Consider the following 17,551-nt stretch of genomic DNA (forward strand, 5'->3'; position numbering starts at 1 on the left):
GAACACTCCATGGAAACTGGCATTCAGTGCCTCGCAGATTTCCTTGTCACTTTCAATATATGCCCCCTCTGTCTTCCTTAGTCTTGTCACTTGGTCGTTCACCAATATTTTTCTTCTTATATGGCTGTGTAGTAATTTAGGCTGTTTTTTCGCCTTGATCGCAATATCGTTCTCATAGTTCCTTTCCGATGTTCGTCTTATGTTAATGTAATCGTTCCTAGCTCTGTTGTATCTGATCCTGTTGTCCTCTGTCCTTTGTCTTCTGTACTTCCTCCACTCCCGCCTGCTGGCTATTTTTGCTTCTTGACACTGTCTATTAAACCATGGGTTATTATATTCCCTCTTATTTTTTCCCTTTACTGTTGGTATAAAACTCTCTTCGGCCTCCTGGCATTTCCTTATGACTAGGTCCAACATATCTTGGGCTGTTTTTCCTCTAATTTCTTCCTCCCACTGCACTTCACCCACATAGTCCCTTATCCTCTTATAGTCCCCTTTCCTGTAGTCAACTCTCCTTTTCCAGATCTCTCCCATGGTCACAAGTTTGAATTCCATCATATAGTCAAAGACTAGGACATAATGGTCACTGGCCCCTAGAGGTATTTCATGCTCTAAATTCTCGATGCCTTCTACGTTCTGGGTGAAAATCAGATCTAATAGGCTCGGTGCATCTCCTCCTCTTTCCCTTGTGTCTTCCTTCACATGTTGTGTTAGGAAATTCCTATCTATAACATCTACTAACTTTGCTCCCCACGTTTCGTCCCCTCCATCGGGATTCCTTGATTTCCAATTTATCTCTCCCTGATTTAGGTCCGCCATGACCAGCAGCTTCGCTCTCATTATGTGAGCTAATGTTGCTGCCCTCTGTATTTCATCTATGCATGCCTTGTTGTTGTCATCATACTCCTGCCTGGATCTTCTACTGTTTGGTGGGGGATTGTAGATTACCAAGATCACAATCTTCCTCCCATCTACTGTCAGAGTTCCATGTATGAAGCTTGTGCTTTCTTTAGTAACCCGATTTCCCAGGTCTTCAAGCTTCCATTTCCGCTTTATTAGGAGTGCCACTCCTCCTCCCTGTCTCTGTGTCCTCTCTTTTCTTATCACCTGGTACCCCTCTGGAAAGATTGCATCCGAGATCATGTCATTTATTTTAGTTTCCACTATTGCAACTATGTCAGGATCTACCTCACTCACACTTTCTTTTATCTCTTCTGCTTTATTAGATACCCCATCAGCATTGGTGTACCAAACCTTGAGATATGCCTCTCAGGGATGGTCTGAGAGGCATAGAGGGGTTGAGAGGTAGCATAAGGTTGAGAGTCAGATAGAGGTTGAGAGGTTGGGTGGGGGGAAGATAGAAGGGGTGGGGGAAAGAGGGGGAGGATGGAACATGGATAGTGAGAGTGGGAGGGAAGTTGTATTAGTCAGGGGAAACTCAAGGGTAGGTTTGGGCATTGGGACAGAGGGTGGGAAGAAGGAAATGGAGGAAGAGGGGGGGGGTCCCCCACGTTCCCCACGGGGGGTCCATGTGCCCCCCTCGCAAGGTTAGGGGGGTCATATGGCAGGAGAGGGGATGAGGAGGGGCGAGGGCTGGGTGGGTTTTGGGGGTTGAGGGGATGAGGCCTGGGTGGGTTTTGGGGGTTGAGGGGATAAAGGCTGGGCGGGTTTCGGAAGTTGAGGGGATGAGGGCTGGGCGGGTTTTGGGGGTTGAGGGGATGAGGGGGGTCCTTGAAGTGTGGGATGAAGCATATGGATTTGAATGCAATGGGGTCAGATGGGTCAGGGGAGGTGTTGGGGAGATAAGCAGGGGCAGGGAGGGCTGATATGGGGAGGAAGTGACCTGGGAAGCAGATTTGAGCTGGTTAGCATGGGGAGGAGCATGGGGTTGGTTAGCACTGTGGTGGGTAACTACGCTCAAGTGGGAAGAGTTGTATCAGGTTTGTTCACCCTGTGGGCTATCTGTTCGTATTTAGTCATGTATCTGTCAATATACACGTTGTAGTACTTTTCGCTCCCTCTGAGTAAGTGTTTGTGATGCAGTATGTAATCCACTGCACACACTGCGTGTGTGTGTGTGTGTGTGTGTGTGTGTGTGTGTGTGTGTGTGTGTGTGTGTGTACTCACTTAATTGTGCTTGCGGGGGTTGAGCTCTGGCTCTTTGGTCCCGCCTCTTAACCGTCAATCAATAGGTGTACAGGTTCCTGAGCCTATTGGTCTCTATCATATCTACGCTTGAAACTGTGTATGGAGTCAGCCTCCACCACATCTCTTCCTAATGCATTCCATTTGTCAACCACTCTGACACTAAAAAAGTTCTTTCTAATATCTCTGTGGCACATTTGGGCACTCAGTTTCCACCTTTGTCCCCTAGTGCATGTGCCCCTTGTCTTAAATATCCTGTCTTTATCTACCCTATCAATTCCCTTGAGAATCTTGAATGTGGTGATCATGTGTGTGTGTGTGCGTGTGCGAGTGTGTGTGTACTCACCTAGTTGTACTCACCTAGTTGTGTTTGCGGGGGTTGAGCTCTGGCTCTTTGGTCCCGCCTCTCAACCGTCAATCAACAGATGTACAGATTCCTGAGCCTATTGGGCTCTATCATATCTACACTTGAAACTGTGTATGGAGTCAGCCTCCACCACATCACTTCCTAATGCATTCCATTTGTCAACCACTCTGACACTAAAAAAGTTCTTTCTAATATCTCTGTGGCTCATTTGGGCACTCAGTTTCCATCTGTGTTCCCTTGTACGTGTTCCCCTTGTGTTAAATAGACTGTCTTTATCTTCCCTATCAATTCCCTTCAGAATCTTGAATGTGGTGATCATGTCCCCCCTAACTCTTCTGTCTTCCAGCGAAGTGAGGTTTAATTCCCGTAGTCTCTCCTCGTAGCTCATACTTCTCAGCTCGGGTACTAGTCTGGAGGCAAACCTTTGAACCTTTTCCAGTTTAGTCTTATCCTTGACTAGATATGGACTCCATGCTGGGGCTGCATACTCCAGGATTGGCCTGACATATGTGGTATACAAAGTTCTGAATGATTCTTTACACAAGTTTCTGAATGCCGTTCGTAAGTTGGCCAGCCTGGCATATATGCCGCTGGTGTTATCCGCTTGATATGTGCTGCAGGAGACAGGTCTGGTGTGATATCAACCCCCAAGTCTTTTTCCTTCTCTGACTCCTGAAGAATTTCCTCTCCCAGATGATACCTTGTATCTGGCCTCCTGCTCTCTACACCTATCTTCATTACATTACATTTGGTTGGGTTAAACTCTAACAACCATTTGTTCGACCATTCCTTCAGCTTGTCTAGGTCTTCTTGAAGCCTCAAACAGTCCTCTTCTGTTTTAATCCTTCGCATAATTTTAGCATCGTCCGCAAACATTGAGAGAAATGAATCGATACCCTCTGGGAGATCATTTACATATATCAGAAACAAGATAGGACCGAGTACAGAGCCCTGTGGGACTCCACTGGTGACTTCACGCCAATCGGAGGTCTCACTCCTCACCGTAGCTCTCTGTTTCCTATTGCTTAGATACTCCCTTATCCACTGGAGCACCTTACCAGCTACACCTGCCTGTCTCTCCAGCTTATGTACCAGCCTCTTATGCGGTACTGTGTCAAAGGCATGGTATACAAGTCAAGGACACTGGCCTGTAGTTCAGTGCCTCTTGCCTGTCTCCCGTTTTGTATATTGGGACCACATTCGCCGTCTTCCATATTTCTGGTAGGTCTCCCGTCTCCAGTGACTTACTATACACTATGGAGAGTGGTAAGCAAAGTGCCTCTGTACACTCTATCAGTATCCATGGTGAGATCCCATCTGGACCAACAGCCTTTCTAACATCCAGATCCAGCAGGTGTCTCTTGACCTCCTCTCTCGTAATTTCGAACTCTTCCAAGGCCGCCTGGTTTACCTCCCTTTCTCCTAGCACAGTGACCTCACCTTGTTCTATTGTGAAGACCTCCTGGAACCTTTTGTTGAGTTCCTCACACACCTCTCTGTCATTCTCTGTATACCTATCCTCGCCTGTTCGAAGTTTCAATACCTTTTCTTTCACTGTTGTTTTCCTTCTGATGTGACTGTGGAGTAGCTTTGGTTCGGTCTTGGCTTTGGTTGCTATATCATTTTCAAAACTTTTCTCTGCTTCTCTTCTCACCCTGACGTACTCATTCCTGGTTCTCTGGTATCTCTCTCTGCTTTCTGGTGTTCTGTTATTCCGGAAGTTCCTCCACGCCCTTTTGTTCAGTTTCTTCGCTTCCATACATGCCCTATTATACCATAGACTCTTCTGTTGCTTCTCGTATTTTTCCCTTTGGGCCGGGATGAACCTGTTTACTGCCTCCTGACACTTTTGGGTAACATAGTCCATCATACCCTATACAGACTTATCTCTGAGGTCTGTGTCCCTAGGTATTTCACTTAGGAAACTTCTCATCTGTTTATAATACCCCTTTCGGTATGCCAGCCTTTTGATTCCTAGTTCTTTTTTGGGGGAGATAATTCCTAGCTCTACCAGGTACTCAAAGTTCAATACACTGTGGTCACTCAATCCCAAGGGCGTTTCCATCTTAACTTCCCTTATATGCCACTCATTTAGGGTAAATATCAAATCAAGCATTGCTGGTTCATCTTCTCCTGTCATTCATGTTGGTTCTTTGATGTGCTGGCTTAGAAAGTTTCTTGTTGCTACATCCAGCAGCTTAGCTCTCCATGTTTCTGGTCCTCCATGCGGGTCTCTGTTCTTCCAATCTATCTTCCCATGGTTGAAGTCTCCCATAATTAGTAGTCCAGATCCATTCCTGCTAGCAACAGAAGCTGCTCTTTCTATTATGTTAATGGTGGCCATGTTGTTTCTATCATATTCCTGTGTGTGTGTGTGTGTGTGTGTGTGTGTGTGTGTGTGTGTGTGTGTGTGTGTGTGTGTGTGTGTGTGTGTGTGTGTGTGTGTGTCTGTGTGTGTACTCACCTAATTGTATTCACCTAGTTGTATTCACCTAGTTATATTTTCCTAGTTGTGTTTGCAGGGGGTTGAGCTTTGCTCTTTCGGCCCGCCTCTCAACTGTCAATCAACTGTTTACTAACAACTTTTTTTCCCACACCACACACACACACCCCAGGAAGCAGCCCGTGACAGCTGACTAACTCCAAAGCACCTGTTTACTGCTAGGTAACAGGGGCATTCTGGATGAAAGAAACTTTGCCCATTTGTTTCTGCCTGGTGCGGGAATCAAACCCGCGCCACAGAATTACGAGTCGTGTGCGCTATCCACCAGGCTACCAGGCCCCAGGTGTGGGTGTGTTTATGTGTACCCACCTATTTGTACTCACCTATTTGTGTTTGAGGGGGTTGAGCTTTAGCTCTTTGGCCCACCTCTCAACTGTCAATCAACTGGTGTACAGATTCCAGAGCCTACTGGGCTCTATCATATCTACAGTTGAAACTATCTATGGAGTCAGCCTCCACCACATCACTGCCTAATGCATTCCATCCGTTAACTACTCTGACACTGAAAAAGTTCCTTCTAACGTCTCTGTGGCTCATGTGGGTACTCAGTTTCCACCTGTGTCCCTTTGTACGCGTCCCACCAGTGTTGAATAGTTTGTCCTTGTTTACACGGTCGATTCAACCTGAGGATTTTGTAGGTTGTGATCATGTCTATCCCTACTCTTCTGTCTTCCAGTGTCGTAAGGTGCATTTCCCGCAGCCTTTCCTCGTAACTCATGCCTCTTAGTTCTGGTACTAGTCTAGTGGCATTCCTTTGGACTTTTACCAGCTTCGTCTTGTGCTTGACAAGGTACGGGCTTCATTCTGGGGCCACATACTCCAGGATTGGTCTTACATATGTGATGTACAAGATTCTGAATGATTCCTTACACAGGTTCCTGAATGCTGTTCTGATGTTAGCCAGCCTCGTATATGCCGCAGACGTTTTTCTTTTTATGTGGGCTTCAGGAGACTGGTTTGGTGTGATATCAACTCCTAGATCTTTCTCTCTGTCCGTTTCATTAAGTACTTCATCTCCTGTTCTGTATCCTGTGTATGGCCTCCTGTTTCCACTGCCTAGTTTCATTACTTTGCATTTACTCGGGTCGAACTTCAACAGCCTTTTTTTTTACCATTCACTCAGTCTGTCTAGGTCATCTTGTAGCCTCTTACTATCATCCTCAGTTTCAGTCCTCCTCATAATTTTTGCATCATCGGCAAACATTGAGAGAAACGATTCTATACCCTCTGGGAGATCATTTACATATACCAGAAACAGTATAGGACCAAGGACAGATCCCTGCGGTACTCCACTCGTAACGTCTCGCCAATCGGAGACTTCACTCCTCACACTGACTCGTTGTCTCCTGTTGCTTAGGTACTCCTTTATCCAGTGGAGTACCTTCCCTTTCACTGCAGCCTGCATCTCCATCTTTTTCACTAGCCTCTTGTGTGGCACAGTATCAAAGACTTTTTGACAATCCAAAAATATGCAGTCTGCCCACCCTTTTCTTTCTTGCCTTAATTTTGTTGCCTGGTAGTAGAATTCTAGTAACCCTGTGAGGCAGAACCTGCCATCCCTGAACCCGTGTTGATGCTGTGTTATAAAGTTCTTTCGCTCCTGATGCTCCACTAGCTTACTTCGCACAATCTTCTCCATCAGCTTGCATGGTATTCAGGTTAGGGACACCGGCCTGTAATTCAGTGCCTCCTGTCTATCCCGTTTCTTGTATATCGGGACTACGTTAGCTGCTTTCCAAATTTCTGGCAGTTCCCCTGTTGCCAGTGATTTGTTATACACCATGGAGAGTGGCAGGCATAGTGCTTCTGCTCCTTCCTTTAGTATCAATGGTGATATTCCATCCGGGCCTGTAGCCTTTGTCACATCCAACTCTAGCAAAAGCTTTCTTACATCTCCACTGGTAGTCTCAAATTCCTCTAGTGGTGTCTGGTTAATTATTCTTTCTCTTATCTCTGGAACTTCTCCATGCTCTAATGTGAAGACTTTTTGGAATTTCTTATTGAGTTCCTCGCACACTTCTTTGTCGTTTGTAGTGAATCTGTCTGCCCCTATCCTCAGTTTCATTACCTGTTCCTTCAGTGTTGTCTTTCTCCTGATGTACCTGTTCAGCAATTTGGTTTGGGTCTTAGCCTTGCTTGCTATGTCGTGTTCATATTGCCCTTCTGCCTCTTTTCTCACCCTGATGTATTCATTCCTGTATCTCTGGTAACCTTCTCTGCTCTCAAGTGTCCTGTTATTTCTCTAATTTCTTCATGCTCTTTTACTTTGTTGCTTAGCTAGCTTACATCTCTGATTAAACAATGGGTTTCTCATCTGCATTTCAGTTTTTACCTTTTGTGCCGGGATAAACTTTTCTGCTGCCTCCTTGCACTTCTGCGTGATGTATTCCATCATGTCTTGGGCCGTCTTTCCCCTTAGCTCTGATTCCCATGTTACATCCGTTAGGAATTTTCTTATCTCCTCGTAATTTTCCTTACGGAATGCTAGCCTTTTGCTTTCAGTTCCCTTTCTCGAGTACTTTAGCCCATTTTCGACCAGATACTCAAACGTCAGTACACTGTAATCGCTCTTTCCTACTGGGGCCTCGAAGTCAATTTCCCTTACGTCGGAGTCATTCAGAGTTAATACTAGGTCGAGTCTCGCTGGTTCATCATTTTCCCTCATTCTAGTGGGTTCCCTGACATGTTGGCTTAGAAAGTTTCTTGTCGCATCCTCCACTAGTTTGGCTCTCCATGTATCCTCTCCTCCATGCAGTTCCTTGTTCTCCCAGTCAATCCTTCTGTGATTGAAATCCCCCATGATGAGCAGATGGGATCGATTTCTACAGGCAGCAGAAGCTGCCCTCTTAATTATGTTATTAACTGCCATGTTGTTTCTGCCATTCTCTTGACTGGGTCTTCTGTCGTTTGGTGGAGGTTATATATCACCGCTACTACCACTCTAGGTCCTCCCTTCGTCATGGTGTCTGTTATGTAGTCTCTAAACCCTTCACAGCCTGGGATAACCATCTCCTTGAAACTCCATTCCTTTCTCATGAGTAGGGCCACTCCACCCTATGTGTGTGTGTGTGTGTGTGTGTGTGTGTGTGTGTGTGTGTGTGTGTGTGTGTGTGTGTGTGTGTGTGTGTGTGTGTGTGTGTGTGAGAAAAATTTAGTTAGTAGTTAGTAACAGTTGATTGACTGACAGCAGAGAGGCTGGCCGAAAGAGCAGAGCTCAACCCCTGCAAGCACAACTGAGTCAATAATACACACTCACACATACTCTCACTGCCCCAATCTCTGGCCCGCTAAAGTGGAACAGGGAGAAAAAATTACCAATGAACATCACCGCACACATGGGGGGGGGGGGAAGAATGTGGATACTTCCTGTGACTGCATCACCCAAATATTAAAAGGGTTTCAGCAGAGAGCTGCAGAAAATGAATGTAATAATACAGACCCACTGTGTTTGCTGTGGGAATCCAAGAAAGAGATTCAGGGAAAATCTGAATTTGAACCAGTATGATATAAGCACCCTCCTGGAAGCAGGGGGATAAAGCTGATGGAGGGCTCCTTTCAGGGAGACCCTCGTTTGCACAAATGATGCGAAACAATCCATGTGCCAAGGCTTCTTTAGAGGAAGCCGCTGTGAGGCAGCTACTTCCCATAAAGCTGCAAAGGGCATTACCAAAATGCTGGAAGAAAAAAGAGCAATTATAGTTGGTGGAGCACGGGAAACGAAAGAATCCAACCAGGAGGAGTGGAGAAGGAAGAACCAAGCAACTATTACAAAGATCTCGGAGGGTCTGGATATGGTAGGGGCTTATCTCAGCATACAGAAGGTTTTGAGGCTGAGTGGCTTCAAGAAGGCAGTGAAACGACTAATATAGTGCTCCCGAACGAGGCAATAAAAGAGGAAATCCTATCCAGGAAGAGAAGACTTATGATGTTAGGGGTATAAAAGAGCTTTTAATGCAAAGGGACATGACGAGGGAAGAGAGCAGGAAGGCTGCAGTAGCAAGGAGGAGACGTAAAGAAAGGGATTGGGATGGGGGAGCCACATGACTCGGCTCAGTATCTACCAGGCCAGTATCCCCAGGGAGGAATGTAACAGAAGCCTCCCACCATCCCACCCACGACAACCCCCCCTTCCCTTTATCAGCACCTTCCCAACCAGCAGAGATCCTTTTCAGACCATGCCTCCCCCCCGCTCCCCGACCCTAGGTCTTCCATGTTCCTGCCAAAGCCTTTCTTCCCCAACCCCTTCCCCCACCCCAGGCCCAACCTGTTCCCACACCCCATGCCATTCCCTGTTTCTCCAGCCCATGCCCTTCCCAGTTCCCTCACCCAAGCTCTCCTTCCTCCATACCTTATCCCTACCCTCTCAGACAGGCTTCCCATCATTTCCCAATCCTTGACCTTCCTCCCCCAAACCGCATGCGCCCCCCACCCCTGCTCCATCATCCCATGCCCAAAATAAACCCCAACCCCAGACCCTCTCAGCCACTCTACCCATGTCCCTCGTAGTCTCCCTGAACCAGATTCTCCCAGCCCCCTCACATCACGGAACCGCCAGGTCCTCCTTCCTAGGCCCACCCACCCAGACACCCCTTTTCCCCCCTACTCCAGTGGAATCAACAGAAATTGAGGATGGACAGACGAGAGTCAGCTACCAGGTAATAAAAAACATAGATGGGATTACAAGCAAAGCAAGTAAACTTAGGTAAAGAGCACAAGTACTGAACTCAAAATGTAATTGGACTCACGGAAACAAAACTCTCAGGAATCATAATGAATGCGGTGTTTCTGCAGGACTACACAATAATATTAAAGCGAGGGAGGGTACGGATGGGGAGGAGGCAGTGTAGTCCTACTTATGAGAAAGGAACGGAGTTTTGAGTAGATGGTTATCCCGGGATACAAAGGGTTCAGACACTTCATAACAGTCATCATGATAATGGGAGGACCATGAGTAGTAGTAGCAGTGATATATAGCCCTCCACCAAATGACAGAAGACCCAGGCAAAATTAAAACAGAAACAACATGGCAGTTAACACTATAATTGAGAGAGCAGCTGCTGCTTCATGTAGAACTCGATCCCATCTGCTCATCATGGGGGACCTCATTCATGGAAGGATAGACTGGGAAAACAAAGAACCGCATGGCAGTAATGAAAGATGGAGAGCTAAACTGTTGGAAGTGGCAATAAGACACCTTGTAAGTCAGCATGTTAGGGGACCCCACAAGAATGAGAGGCAACGATGAACAAACGAGACTTGACCTAGTCTTCACTCTGAACGACTCCATCATAAGGTAAATCGGTTTCGAAGTCCCCGTGGGAATGAGTCATCACCATGTACTGTTGTTTAAGTACCTGGTCGAAGCAGGGTGAAAGTACTCAAGGAATGGACCAGAAAACATAGAAATAACAAAACACTAGGGCAGAGAAAGATTCCAGAGTGCCTGGAATTAATACATCAGGGTGAGAAGAGAGGCAGAACGACAATATGAAAATGACATTGCAAGCAAGGCAAAGACTCAACCTAAATTGCTGCATTGCCACATCAGGAGAAAAACAACAGTGAAGGAACAGGTAATGTGACGGAGGATAGGGGCAGACAGATTCGCTACAAACGACAAGTAAGTGTGCGAGGAACTCAATAAGAAATTTCAAGAAGTCTTCACAGTAGAGCAAGGAGAAGTCCCACAGATAAGAGAGGGAATATCTAACCAGACACCCATAGAGAAGTTTGTGATTACCAGTGGAGCTGTGAGGAAACATCTGCTATATTTTTCTTTTAGATATATGCAAGAGTTGTTACATTCTTGTACATCCACATCCAGATCCATTATATGTGGATGTGACAAAGGCTATAGTCCGGGATGGAATTTCACTACGGATACTAAAGGAAGAAGCAGAAGCTCTGTGCCTGCCACTCTCCATGGTGTACATCAAATCACTGGCAACAGGGAAACTGACAAAAATTTGGAAGACGGCTAATGTAGTCCCGATATTCAAGAAGGGTGACAGAAAGAAGGCATTGAACTGAAGGCCAGTGTACATAACTTGCATACCATGCAATATCATGGAAAATATTGTGTGAAATAAGCTAGTGGAACATCTGGAGAGAAAGAACTTCGTATCACAATATCAGCATGAGTTCAGGGATGGAATAGTCATACCTCACAAGATTAAGTGAATTCTATGACCCGGCAAAAAAGACAAGGCTGGTAACTGCATATTTTTTTTATTGCCAGAAAGCCTTTGACACAATACCACACAAGAGACTAGTGCATAAGTTGAAGATGCAGGCAGGAGTGAAAAGGAACGTACTCCATTGGATAAGGAAGTACCTAAGCAACAGAAGACAGTGAGTGACTGTGAAAGGTGAGGTCTCGAAGTGGCGAGGCGTCACCAGTGAAGTTCCACTGGGATCAGTCCTTGGACCTATGCTGTTTCTGATATATGTAAATGATCTCTCAGAGAGAATAGATTCATTCCTCTCAATGTTTGCTGATGATGCAAAAATTATGAGGAGCATTAAGACACTGGAAGCTTGTATGACCCTACAAGATGACCTTCATAAACTGAACAAGTGGTTCAACAAATGGCTACTAAAGTTCAACCCAAGAAATGTAAGGTAATGAAACTAGGTGGAGGAAATAGAAAGCCAGACACTGGATACCGAATGGGAGATGAAGTCTTTCACGAAACGGACAGAGTGAAAGATCTAGGAGTCGTTATCACGCCAAACCTGTCTTCTGAACCCCACATTCAAAGGAATAACATCAGCGGCGTATTTGAGGCTGGCTAACATCAGAACTGCTTTCAGAAACCTATGTAAGGAATCCTTCAGAACCTTGTAAACCATATTTGTAAGGCCAATTTTGTAATATGCGGCCCCAGCATGGAGCCCGTACCTTGTCAAGCACAAGACGAATCTGGAGAAAGTTCAGAGGAATGCCACTATGTTAGTCCCAGAACTAAGAGGCATGAATTACGAGAAAAGGCTGCGTGAACTGCACCTCACGTAGCTGGAAGACAGAAGACCTCGGGGAGACATGATCACCTTATTCAAAATTCTCAAGGGGAATTCACAGGATAGACAAGGATGGAATATTTAACACAGGTGATACACGCACAAGGGGACACAGGTGGAAGCTGAGTACCCAAATGAGCCACAGAGACATTAGAAAAAACTTTTTCAGTGTCAGAGTAGTAAGTAAATGGAATGTACTAGGAAGTAATGTGGTGGAGGCTGACTCCATACACAGTTTCAACTGTAGATACGATAGAGCCCGAGAAGCTCAAGAATCTGTACACCAGCATATTGACTGTTGAGTGGCGGGAAGGCGGGACCAAAAAGCCAAATCTCATCCCACATCACAACTAGGTGATTACAACTAGGTGAGTTCAGTATGCCTGGTGGCTGAGTGGGCAGCACTTGGGTTACGTAGTCCTGTGGAATGTGGATTGATCTCCAGCGATGGCGTAAACAAATGGGTAGAGTTTCTTTCACCCTGTTGCACTGTTACCTAGCGGTAAATAGGTACCTGGGAGTTAGACAGCGGTTACGGGCTGCTTCCTGGGCGTGTGTGTGCATGTGTGAGTGGAAAAACAAAACAAAAAACCATTGATTGAAAGTTGAGAGGCGGGCAGAGCTCAGTCCCCGCAAGGACAACTAGGTGAATACACACACAGACACAAAACAAGTGACCATTACTTCCTGCTATTCGACTGCATGATGGAAATCAAAACAGTGTTCATAAGCCAAAAAGTCAGGGAAGGAAGGGAGAGCATACTAAAAAAGGGAGACTACATGAAAGTAAGAGAGTATCTGGGAAGTGTGCAATGGGAGGAGGAGCCTAGAGGGAAGACGGTCCATGATGGACCGATTTACTTGATGGACCAAGTAAAACTGAGGTACAAAGAGGCAGAAGAGAAATTCATTCCACTATTAGGGAAAAAAATTAGGAGAACATATATATTAACCCGTGGTTCAATAGACAGTGCAAGGAAGCCAAAAGCAGGAGGAAGTGGAGGAAAAACAGATGACAAAGGACAGAGGTAAACCGGAATAGATACAACAGGACCAGGAATGACAGCATAAACATAAGAAAATTGGCAGAAAGAAACTATGAAAATGATATTACTTCCAAAGTAAAGCGCCAACCAAAACTGCTACATAGGCATATTAGATGGAAAATGAGAGTGAATGACCAAGTGACCAGGTTACGAAAAAGGGGAGGCTAGTAAACAGTAAATGATTAAGAAATTTGTGAGGAGCACATTGCCAGCCCGTGGAGTCCACTACTGAGCCTGAACAGCTCTAGGTGCTAGATGAGGAAGCAGCCTCTGATGAGATACTACTAAATACTGAGGTAACAGCAGAGGAAGTGAGAATATAGCTAGCATCACTGAATGTAATCAAAGTTACTGGGCCAAATAGTCTGATCAGGTATCAGCATGGATGTTAAAACACGCAGCACAGGCCCTCAACATTCATCTAGCACTAATCCGAGTCACTTATCCAGGGGGGAATTGCCAATCTGCTCAAAGAAGGCAAATGTGGTGCCAATCTACCAGAAAGGAGATAGAGAAGAGGCACTCAACTTGTGAGTGACCAGCCCTGACGCTGGTCACTTGTGAGTGACCAGCAGTCACTCACAAGCGGTCACTGACGTTGGTCACTTGTGAGTGACCAGTGTCACTCACAAGCATCCCTTGCAATGTTATAGAAAGAATTACAAGGTTAAGACTAGTTGCATACCTAGAAAGTATTTGGCTCGCAAGTAAACAACAACAACACAGCTTTAGAGAAAGGAAATCAAGCCTGACGGATCTCTTTTACGATTAGGTAACGAAAATAAGGCAAAACAGAGAAGGATGGGTTGATTGCATATTTCTGTACTGCCAAAATGCCTTTGATACAGTACAACATAGAAGGCTACTATATAAATTAGAGAGGCAGGTGGGATTAGACGGAAACGCATTATCATTGGTATGGAATTACCTGACAGACAGGTGTCAGTGAATGACAGTGAGGGTGAGGAGTCCGACTGGCATATATTAACAAACGGGGTGTCTCAATGATCGGTGCTGGGTCCCATACAATTCCTCATTTATTTAAATGAGTTGACTGCACGAATCAAATTTTTTATGCCAATGTTTGCCGATGATGCAAAACTAATGAGGAGTGTTGAGATAGATGATAATTGAAAGAGTCCCCAGGATGACTTGAACAGGTTGCAGAGATAGTCTGAGAAATGGTTGCTAGAATTCAACACTAACACATGCAATATGATGGAAATAGGGGCCGGAGCCAGGAGATCGAAAGGCCAATATACGATGACGGGAAACTACCTCTCCATAACGTCTAGAGAAAAAGACCTGGGAGTAGACATATCACCAAACATAACTCGAGGCTCATATAAATAAAATACCGTCAGCCGCATACTCTACTCTGCCAAAATCAGAACATCCTTCAAAAACTTGAATAAGGAGGCTTTTAGATCACTGTTTACAGCCTATGTGAGGCCCGTCATAAAGTATTCCACCCCATCGTGAAGCCCCCATGTTTATACACCAATCAGGACGCTCAAAAAGGTGCTAAAGTTTGCACCGAGACTCATTCCAGAGCTGCCAGGGATGATGTACGAATACAGAGTGAAGGAACTAAACCTGGCGATGTTAGAAAGGAGGAGGGAGAGAGGGGACATGATACAGATGTATAAAATACTTAGAGAGATTGAGAAAGTTGAAAGAGGAGAAATGTATTCAATGAATAACAATAAAACAAGGGGGGACACATATCGAAGTTCGAGACTCAGATGTGTCATAGAGATGTTAGAACGATGTCATTTAGCATAAAGTGTGGGGAAAAACCTGCCGGGATTGATATGAGAGGAGAACTAAGAGGGACTTGTACTGAACTAAATTAAAAATTACTGTCTGCAAATTAATTCAACTAAAGTCTCTAGCTAGGGTCGTAAATCCTAGCTCCTCTTTTCCTAATGACAGATTGTGAGCTGTAAGGGGCAGGTGGGGTGAATGAATTAGTTGATTGATGTTCCAGTCCACCTGCAGACAGGTATCTCACATTAACTTGTATTTTATACAGGGATAAGATTTAATAAATTCAGTTCTATGACTGAAGACTGGTTCTGTTTAAATCAGGGATTTAAACATGTACATAGTCTAGCCTAGCACCACAACTATCAACAGCCAATATATTCTTATACTATAAACAACAATTTAAATTGTAGAAGTATGATATTAAATGACCTTAAATGTAGTCTAAGTACTGTTAAGTAAGCACTAAAGATTATATTCAATTAAATGAACTTATATGATAAATTAAAGATAAGTAAGTAAGCAATTGTTAACTGAATTTATATGTTCAAGCATATATATAGATATAAATATATTCAATTTATATGAAGAGGTTCAGTCAGCGTGATTAAATCTTTTTCCACACAAGGGACACTCGTGAGGTTTTGTTTACCGCGATTGAATCTTTTCCCACACAAGGGACACTCATGAAGTTTTCTAAGCTTGGAAAAAGATTCAACAGCTGCACTACAATATTAATAAACTTACTGAAATATCAGGGGTTGCCTCACTCTATAACTGACAGAAACTTGCTGGATATATTAAAGTTACACAAGCAAACAATTGGCCAATTAATACACCTAATAACATTCAATATACTTCTCTGACTGCCAGGTACCTGTCTGACAGTGTGCCAGACTTGTTAATTCTCTTGTCGCAAGTTTACGCATGATATTTTATATAACAGCTTTGATGTAGATTGTTCTGGTAGCATTGCTACATGATTGTCCTTAAATGCTTGCAGTAGGATGATGATGAAGGTGGAGACAGTGTCACTTTGTGTGTTCCACTGTACACTTATTAGATATATTTTAGGAATTTTTCCTTGTAGATATATTGTCCAGGTACTCCCCCAGTTCTAGAGAGCAATCACTGGTGATAAAGATAATTCGATAAGGTGTTCTGAGCTAAGTAATGTCCGCAAGGCACCGTCACACTTGTTCACTGTTTTGTAAACACACACGCTCTGCCTCGGGGTGTGGTGGGTGCTTCTCTCCCAGGCATCGCCACCCCCCCCCCCCCCCCCATGCTCCCTGAGCACAGTAGCCTTCTATGAATATTGATTGATTATTTTTACTGTCTAGACATATGATTAAGATTTGATGTGATTATATTATAATTAGATATAGGATATAAAGATTATAAGCAGTACTTGCTAGCACTACTGATTCTTATTAAGGATTCGATATAATCCCTACCGGATATCGAATCAATGTTCCAATATTTTTTTTTTTAAGAAATCCTTCTAGAAGCCTCTGGATCCTTGAGAAATCAAGCACAAAGTCACGAAGGCACCTATAGGGCCCTATAGTGTACTTGATCAGAGGCATTGTCATCTAGGATCAAGATGTATAATGAATCTATAATGATTCTGATATGATTTTGATATGATTCTGATATGATTTTGATATAATTCTGATATGATTTTGATATGATATAGAAATAATACATTACTTAGATAATAATATTGATATAGTGGGTAAATTTTCCCACATAAGGGTAGTGAGTAAATGGAATAACCTTAACCCTTAAATTGTGCATCGCATCGCATGATGCTTTGACCGACTTGCAGTAAATTGTACATCGCATCATATGATGCTTTGGAGTACTACGCAAGATTTAAACGGTCTGCGGATACACGGGGTTCACCACACCTTCATCAGGGCTCTTGTAAACAGACGTCATTTAAAAAAAAATCGTGGGCCAAATTCCCAGGTGTTAGGGGCCTCAGTATTGAGTGAGCTACCAAGCCTGACGCACGCAGCATGAGCTCACAGCACTGCTGTTCACCTTGTGACCATAGCATCGCCTAAAAATGCCATAATATACTTGTTCATGCTATTATGTAGTGATGATATTATTACAGAAGATCCCTGACTGTGATAAAACTGACCAGGGTTCTGATAACAGCAGGATTGTGGTGATATTTAGCGCTGTGCTCCATGGAGGGAGGAGTAATGCTGTAGCAGGGAGGGTTGTGGCGTTGTCTTCTGACTGTGTGGCCACCTTTTATTGACTGCACTCACCATACCAGCTTAGTGGTTCGCTATGGTGAACACAAATGTAGATACTTATATATAACGTGTGTATAGGGGGTATAAACAGCAAGAGGAGTAGGTTGGGAGCCGCCATTTTGGTGAGGGCGGCGGCGTCGTCTGCGCTACTTATCATGTTGTTTACTGGTGACTACGATGGTCTTTGGGCACCATACCAGTTTACTTGTACAAGTATGGTAAATAAAACGGGTAGATATTTATATATGATGTGTGTATATAGCATAATAACACCACAAACAGCATTGTTGGAGGAGAAATATTACTGCGTCTGGCCTTGAGAGCGGCCGCCATCAGCTGACTGTGTGAGTAGCTACGTCTTTGTGCTTTTACTCACCATACAAGCTTAGATGTACAGTTATGGTGAACAAAACATAAATACTTATATATA

This window comes from Procambarus clarkii, chromosome 18, assembly GCF_040958095.1.
Source record: "Procambarus clarkii isolate CNS0578487 chromosome 18, FALCON_Pclarkii_2.0, whole genome shotgun sequence".
Classification (NCBI taxonomy): Eukaryota; Metazoa; Arthropoda; class Malacostraca; order Decapoda; family Cambaridae; genus Procambarus; species Procambarus clarkii.